The sequence below is a fragment of the Pocillopora damicornis genome, chromosome 1 (assembly GCF_964200805.1).
Source record: "Pocillopora damicornis chromosome 1, jaPocDami1.2, whole genome shotgun sequence".
NCBI classification, from domain to species: Eukaryota; Metazoa; Cnidaria; class Anthozoa; order Scleractinia; family Pocilloporidae; genus Pocillopora; species Pocillopora damicornis.
In genome coordinates, this window is record NC_142670.1 from 24,224,348 (window position 1) to 24,233,418 (window position 9,071).

Sequence of the window (9,071 nt, forward strand, 5' to 3'; positions counted from 1 at the left end):
AAGACTTGTGAGACAAATTTGAATTCTCTTCCCTACAGAGATTTCCTTGACCCAAGGAGACTCGTAAGAAAAATAGAAATTTTCTTTGGTTGCAGAGGTTTGATCAGCACCCGTGGAAATAGGAATTCAGTGCATGGAGCTATTATCTAAGGCATTCACAAAATTACTAAAAAGAATGTTATTACCTTTTTCATTGAGATGTAGTCCGCTCTTATTTAGACAATTTCTGCCGATGCTTTGATGCTTAATCGTTCTCCAGTCATTTCGATTACAGTATTTCATCAGGCTCTTGTTAACAGCTTTCACAGCATTGTTTGGAACATTTTCTTATCTTGACACCAACTCCGATAAGATAACTTGAGCGCTAGATTTCACTTCGATTTTCCTGGCAAGGTCTACAATGTTCTTAGCTACCACGGTTGGAGTATGGTCATGTCGGTAGTTTGTTCCCACATGGAGAATAATCTGTTGAGGGCTCTTGTCAATGGTAGGCATTAGGTAGTGCTTCATATCATTGGTGGCTGCGCCAGGGAAAGATTTAACAACCACATGATGGCCAACTTTCCTACGTAGCCTCCGTTCCTGCATTTGTTTTATCATAGAATTGCCCAGCAAGAGAGTTGTGAATGACTTATCTGCATCACCAGGTGTAGAATCTCTCATGGAATCCTCACGTCTCAGGGGCTCAAAACAATTCCAATGGTTGACATGTTGAGGTGGATCTCGAGGTTTTGGTTTCTTTGTCTTCTGGCTACCAGAAACATTTTTTCACTCAGACCTGTTTTCATCACTTGACTGATCGGAAGGGATATTGGCCCATCGTTGGAAAAATTCATTAAATCTTTCGTGACAATTTTTAGGGCAGTTTTCAAGGAATCTCTCTCCTCAGTAAGCTTCTTCACTGCAACCTTGTCTTCAAGATGCATCTTGGTTTTTATCCCTCCCTCTGACCATCACAGGACATCTTCTCTAACATCCAGGAAGAAGATGGAGGGATGCCCCAAAAGAAACTTTCAGGCGGTTTTTGCGACATTCCATCCTGGAAGCTGTTAGCAAGCTGATCTGGGTCTACAACTGATATATAACCAAATATGCAGTGACTGTGTCATCTTTGCCAAGTGGTACACCATCTGCCCCCACTGCCATCAGTACTCTTCACTCAACCCAGCCAAAAGATGACATCCATCAGAATATTTCATGTCAATCACAATTTACTAAAAGACCTTTATAAGGAGTTCTGATAGAGGGAAACTGTTCAGGATTTGCAAAATTGCCATTTTCTTTTAAATATTGTCTTCCCACCTAACATAACCCTTTATCAACCCATTAACTAGCCAGGTACTGAGAGGTTCAAAGTACAACAAAAGAAAGATGGTATTTTACATGACTTATTCAGATGCTGGGGATGCAAGAGTGATGCGAACTCACTTACCATTTCCCTCAAGAGAATAATTTTGATTAACCCTAGAATACTCTGTCCATCTCAATCCCAAGTGACAGCCACACTGCCAAATTAACACTGGTTAACAAGGAATGGGAGAAGATGCATTTTAAATGTGTATCTTCTTAGCAATTATTGATTGCTCACTTTAGAACAAACATAAGGGAGTTTTGCCCCACTGTTATTGATACATTTCATAACCAAACAGATAGCACTCTCTATCTACCTAACATTCTAGACTTTCTAACAGTAAATGTGTATCAACACAATGATTTAAAGGCTTTGCATCTACAGCACAAAGGCCTGCTTAAGTGGATCCCTCCAAAAATCATTTTAAATATGCAGGTAGTATTCATGGATACAACACCAGATATAATTCCCAGCAAAATTTCTGTAAACCTCAAGTGTGCAATAACTCTGGAAAACAAACAATTGCCTATTCAGGAACTAATCTTTATGACCAAATCCTTCTAGACTTAATATAACTTAAAACCTTCAATTTCTATGAGCAACACTCTGAACACTTGCCTTAATATCTACTTTATCATTATTATCATTATCTTTATCATGGTTACTATTTTCTTTAAGTATAGTTCTGTTCTCCTTCATTTGTCTTATTTAAGCAACTTAAGCAAACTGGAAGCTGACTTGAAAACTAAGCAGTTATTAAGCCTCCTGGCTCTTCATTTGTACTATTTCTCAGTGTTCTAAGTAATTTATATCTTAAATTTGTAATGTATGACAGTGTGTAAAGTATTACACATCATGAATAAAAAATGGTCACTGATGTTAGGAGATTGGACACTAGTAAAGTATTATGGCATGTATGTCGAGACCACGAGGTGAATATTAAAAGATGTTGAGTTGAGCTTATGTGTGGTCGTCTCTTCCCCGCAATAACAACTAAGTTGCAAGGAACTGAGATCAACAATTTCAAACCTTAAATACAACCACCAGCCCGAAACAGGAAACAAAAATTTGCTTCCTTTCACATTGTGTATGGTCAAGTATAATTTTCGTTACACGCAAGGGTGAGGAAAAGTATGTCAAGTATATCCTTAACCATCTAAAGCATTATACATCGGTATATCATTAGTGTATATTGCCTTGTTATCCCATCCTACATTCAACATCTCATGCAATGCAATTTTCCAAATATTTGCGACAACTAACTTCTTTGGGCTAGAAAATATAATATTATATTACATATATAATATAATATAATATTAAATCAAACTAAATATCTCCAGTTCAGAGCTTCTTTCTAAATGTGTTAAATTACTTGTACAATTAACCTTACACTTTGTGTTACACAAGTATCATTTTCAGTACACACTTGGATAGCAAAGAGAGGTATACTGAACCTTATATAATTCTTACATAACAAAATCATTATATAATCTGTTCATGTTGTCCTTCAGCAGCATACTTAAAATTATAAAATTGTTCTAATGAGGCCTTAAACTGCTGTTCAAAAAGTAAAATCTAAAATCCAAGCTTTTGCCGATCAACACCATCATTAAGGATGAGAGAATATTCCGTGCGCACCATATCTATGCAAAGAAAGTGTAGGGTGAAATGTGTAAAAGATGTAACTGTGTATGAAAGCTATAGAGATAAACTGTGAATGGAACACAAGGCTCCAATGACAGACCGTCCTCAGACAAAGGACCTTTAAAAGCACTAAAGAATGGTCTATAAGATAAAATACTAAAATACAAGGTCTGCGAATTCACTACATTCTTCCCGTGAATTGAGTGTAGGCTTCCACTTTCTAATGTAAAATGCTTCATGAAGGCATAGATTAGCGGGGTCGTTTTCGCTCATGATAATCTTGACATCAATGCCTTTATAGTCTTTGTTCTGGCAGGAATAGATATGTATTTTCATAGAAGAGTTTTCATCATCGAGATGTTCTTTTACGCGGTCGTGGATGAAGCGTGTCGTGCTACCAATGCATTGTTGATCGCAGCTGTTACACGTGAGCTGGTATACTGCATTTCATCGTAAACAAAATCCAGTATTAGAGATAAGGCATTTGTCTCTGGTGCATTTGCGCGCCTCGGGGGTGTAGGATAGGGCTTGTCTGAGCATGTAGGATTTGTGGGCAATGCGTACCGGGATGTTTTCTTTTCTGAAAATGTTAGTGATCTTGTGGTTGAGTTGTTCAGAAATGTACAGGATCTTAAGGTATGACCACTCTGTGTTGGCAGGTTGAGGGTTTCGTTGGGGGTTTTTTGACTGCTTTGTTTGCTCTATACTGTTCTCTGGATAACCGTTTAGGCAAAGGAAGTCGTCGAATGTGTTTTGTTGCAGATGTATTTGAGGAGCATCTGTCCTCGATGTGTTTTCATTTGTTGCGAATGAAGTTGAGTTCGGATTTGGTAGGAATAGATGATTGATAGTGGATGAATAGGGGTTTTTGGCTGGTTTTTTGTAGAATTCAAAAGAGCTGTTGCCATCCTTAGATATGGTAACTTTGAAATCGAATAATAATAATGACAGGCCACTAGGTGTTGTTTCTGGTTTTTCAATTTCGAATTTCAAATTAGGGTGCACATTGTTTATTATGTGGTGAAAGCGGTCTGCTGTTTCTTCATTAGTTGTTTGGCGATAAATGTCGTCAACATATCTCTTGGAAGGGCTTATCATTAGTTGCGATGAGAGGGCGTTGGTTTCTAGTTTGTCCATGAATAGGATGGCCAGTATGCCTGAAATGCTAGAACCCATGGGTGAGCCTTCTCTTTGGCGAAAAACTTGATCTCTAAAGGAGAAGTACATGTTGTTTAGCATGATTTGGAGGAGGTCTGAGACGTCTTGTTTGGAGAGATTAATGTTGGTAATGGCTTCTTGCATTGGTATTGTGGTGTTTAGGGATACCACATCAAGGCTGCATGGATATGGTAACGCTTTGTTTGTGGTGAGATCGCTGGCTGACCGTTTTCTGGCTGGGACGTTTAATAGCATCGGTTTAAGGGCGTTGGAAAGAAGCCATGAAATGCGTTGGGTGGGTCCATTGATGTTGGATAGGATAGATCGTATTTTAATATTGGGGCCTGCTTTGTGGGTCTTGATGAGGTGTTAGAATCAGCGCAGATCCGTGTTTGACGCAAGGGTCATTTTTAAGACAAAGGGAGGAATTTTATTTTGTAGGCAGATCTTCTTCCATTCTTTAGCGCTTTTAGAGGTCCTTTGTCCGGGGATGGTCTGTCATTGGAGCCTTCCATTGGAGTGTTCCATTCACATTTTATTTCTATAACTTTCATACATAGTCACATCTTTTACACATCTCACCCTACACTTTCTTTGCATATATATGGCGCGCCCGGAATATTTTCTCATCTCTGATGAAGCCGTGATCGGCGAAAGCTTGGATTTTAGATTTTACTTTTTAAACAGCAGTTTAAAGCCTCCTTAGAACAATTTTATAAAATCATTATACATCAGTATATTGTGTCGTCTATGTATGTATCTAACTTAAATATAATTTATTATTTGCAAAAGCGAGCTGTGCGGGCTATCACCAACTCAGGCTATCGCGCCTTTTCTGCTCCTTTATTCTTCACTAGGAATTTTAGATATTTCCGAAGTCAATATGTTTAAAATCGTCACATTCATGTTTTATTATGAAATAACTTATTTCCCCCATTGCTTCTCAATATTTTTGTAACGAATAGCCAGATTCACAACTATGGTACCAGAACAGCCAGTAATTATCGAACACATTTGTGCCATACAAATCTTAAGCAATTTTCAATTCTCTACCAAGGTCCTAAAATGTGCAACTCTCTTCCTGTTTCAGTCACTCGTTCGTCAAACCTTCTTAGCTTTAAGACAAAATTGCAAAAGTTTTTATTTAGATTTTTTCTTTACTTGATTTATTATTATAAGTGAGGAGGCTCACTCAAACCTTCTTAGCTTTAAGACAAAAATGTAAGAGTTTTTACTTAAATTTTTTTCTTAACTTGATTTATTATTGTAAGTGAGGTGGCTCCCCCATAGGCCCAATGGCATCCTGGGTCTCCACAACTTTTAGCTATTAAAACTGTAAATAAATTTTTGTATTGTGAAAATAAGTAAAATAAAAGAAAAGATGATGATAATGCATCATTACACCTTATATTTATTATACCTCCCTATATTCATTATACTATCATAAAGGGTTCCAAATGAGGTTTCATCCTCGACCTATGCCTTCTTTGTGCTACAAAAAGAAAGTGGCTATCTTTCTGTGCTTTTAAAGCATCTTTGTATTGCTGGGATAGGGCTGTGCACTATGCATTATCATTTTTGGTATTCCTAGCTGTGTATTGGCTTACTAAATTGATGTGATTATACCATCATTGGGGAACTAAGATCGTTTCATCGTCGTTTCTGTTATTGTTCAATAGAGTTTCCATATACGTACTCTAATGGTAGGTGTTTGTTATCTGATTAGAATTCCATTGAATCTCATGTTGATTTGTTTGAAGATAGAATAAGCAAAACTGTTCACGGGTGCAATCATGGTGTCAGCAATATCAGCAGTCCTCGCCAAGTTATCATTATCAGTCATACTCAATTGCAATTCCACATCAAAATAACTTCAATTCAGATCCAGAAAATCCCCTTGGGCATCCACTCGAAAATACGAGGACATTATTTACTTTTTCTTACTTCTTTTCGTGCATTTCATCAACCACTTGACAGTTTTAGGTTCGAATCCAGACACAAATTCTCGAAAGATTCGTCCTCCTTTTTTTACCTTGCTCGTATGCTGACGTCTGCATTTCACGCATACTAGACACCTTTCTAGAATACACAGGTCCCATACTATTAATTCTTGATAGAAAAAAATCCTTTCAGTTGTTGATCATGACACTGATTGCATTATATGGTCTCTTACAAAGAGGTGCTTTCTTTAAGTCTCTAACGCTTCCTTTCCAAGTATCACTCAAAACGTCCCTTAAGACATCTTTTATTCCTTCTTTTGTCCTCCAACATTAGGTTTGAATCTTTTCAAACAACCTCCTCTAATGATTGCCGTTTGAAATTTAGGGTCACTATAGTGTCTCCTCCGAACTTAACCAACTCCCCTTTATGAACAGACACTTATACTATAATGGTACGAATGATGTTGCTTCACGCTGGTAAGTACTGAATGTGTAATGGTTAGATATAATTGACCCCTGTTCTTGTGATCGTTGGTGCGATCTCTTGCAAGAGATCGTTGACTTGATTTCCTACGATGCCATTCACTATCAAGTCCAAGTACACAAGAAAACTCTGCACAGTTTTTTCCATCATGTGATTGAAGGCTTTGTTGATATGTTTTAATCTCCAATTACATTTAGCACTGAGATACACTTGTTCTTCATTTTCAATTAGTTGAAAATAATAGTGAAGGGTTTATATGTCAAAACTATTAGGTCTGTCACTTTGCATGGGTCTGGATATCAGATCATGAGCTGCAGAGGCATATCCGTTTCTGCGTAGTTTTTAGCTTTGAGATTTGATCCAAGTCTACAAGTTCTTCTCAGATCATGGTGCATCCATCCCATATTTAAAGCCAAGTCTCTACCCCAACTCATGAACATAGAAGGATGTTCTTGGTTCTCATAATTTGGAGAGTTTTTTGTTGTCCACGACCAGTCTGCCTCCTTCCAGTATGAAGTAAAAAAATTCCCATGGTCTTCTTGTTAGTAGTTGACGCAGTCTGACTTTCTCTTAGTCTGGTGTTATTTCTTGGACCTTCATCGTAATTCATTATATGTTGCACGACAAGTTCTTCGTACTTGTTTATTACCACTTTCATAAAGCTTATTCCATCCATGATGACATTTAAATGTTTAATATTGTTTTACTTCACATGTAACATGAAATTTTTAATTCCAAGAAACGCACCTCTAAATACTTTGATCACGCAAGTGACACTAAATGGCTGTATTGTTTTTAGGTACTTCCACATTGTTTCCAATATAATTTCTAACAGTTCTGTGTTAAAAAAATGTTCATGTCTTTCAATATGCTCATTTCCAGGTATTTGTCGGGTGGATTGATGTCACCCAATCCCACTTCCCATTGTCCATTCAATTCCAATGGGCAAGGTAGAAGAATCTTGTAACTGGACATCTTATTGTTGAGAAATTTGAAATTGCTACCATCACTAGATAACGTCACCATGATTCCACTGGTAGCCATATTGCTTGGGATGAAGAGTCACGGTGGTTTCACCTGTTTTAATGGTAGTGAGTTCACTGTTTTCCTCACTAAGATCCTCTTTGATTAACTCAAAAACATGTTGACATACTGGAATATATTGGATGCTTGAGGGTTCATAATGTTTCGTCGAGAGTACATAATGTATTTTTAGCAAGACGTGTCATCTGATTTCCCACAAACGTACCAGCAGCCACATTCGATTCGATTCCTTGGGTCCTTTCAGTACAATGCTTTTGAGGTACATTGCACCCCATCGTGTTTGTGAAAAATCGCTTTAGGTTTGTGAATTTCCAATTGCTAAAGGCACTGAAATAAAGATAATCCGCATCCACTTTTAACTATGCACCATCATCCAGGGAGTATGTGTATGTGTAGGTTATGATTTTGATTGGTGTATTTTTTATTCAAAGCATTGTAATGAATCCAGTCCCTAGCCGTCAGAGCCTTAGTATCTTTTGTAGAGCTCAAATTTATTTAGGGAAGCTCAAGGTTGATCGCTTGACCAGATTTTTGTTACCTTTATACATTAGTAACACTAGCGTCTTCTCATTTTTGATATTTCCTCTATTGGGTATTAGGTTAACTAGGCTTAATACTATTTGACCTTTCCAAAGTTGAAATACACCCCAGGGGGCAATATGATAGAAATCCGCTTTCAAATATTTTTGTTCCCTTTTGAGGAGCAATTGTTGGCCACAGGAACACTTTATCTCCTCTTGTGGGCGGACTAATTGTGTTGCATCACATCTTCCCATTAAAATTTTGCCGGGCATGAGCCACAGTGCTGTGTAATTTCCTGGCAGTCTTGGACAATGTGCTGCCTAATATCCTTGAGGGGCACATCTCTCTCACAGCCCAAGCACTTGGCTGTTATGCCTTCCATCATTTTGACCGCAAATAAATTTTGACAGAAACTCTTTCTTAGCTGCTTCCACATATAGAAGTTGCTGGCACCGTTTTCCTGCAAACAGAATGGCCACACCAGTTACATATCTGAGCATCGACCATTGGACAAGTACCGCAACATGAATAAAGATAAATTAGGAATAACCACGAGGCAACCATGACTCGGAAAGTTCGCAAAACATACGAAATTTGAAACAAAAACTCCTGCGAAAACTGTTGTGGTCGGTGGAATTGAAATAGTTTTATGTATGTGACATGCTTAATTTTGTGATTGAAACCTGGACTTACAGAGTGCACACGTAGCAATCTGTTCTGAGCTTCTGCTTAAGCTGAATGACAACACTAATTTAACAAGCCTCCTTTAAATGAATGTCATATTACATCTCAAATAGAGGTTGTCAAAACAGCAGCTGTTGTTGAATGAATAGGACATTTGGCATTGTTAGAAGATAATAGTGATTGTGACTTAAACACCACAACAGTACTCTGAGTGACACAGTTACATACTAGTACAAGCTTCTCA

General features: G+C 37.7%; 1 pseudogene; it reads right to left on the minus strand.

The window, feature by feature from the left end:
• Nucleotides 1-126: 126 nt before the first annotated feature.
• LOC149052884 (uncharacterized) lies at nucleotides 127-6,798 on the minus strand (annotated as a pseudogene).
• Between the last annotated feature and the right edge of the window lie 2,273 nt (nucleotides 6,799-9,071).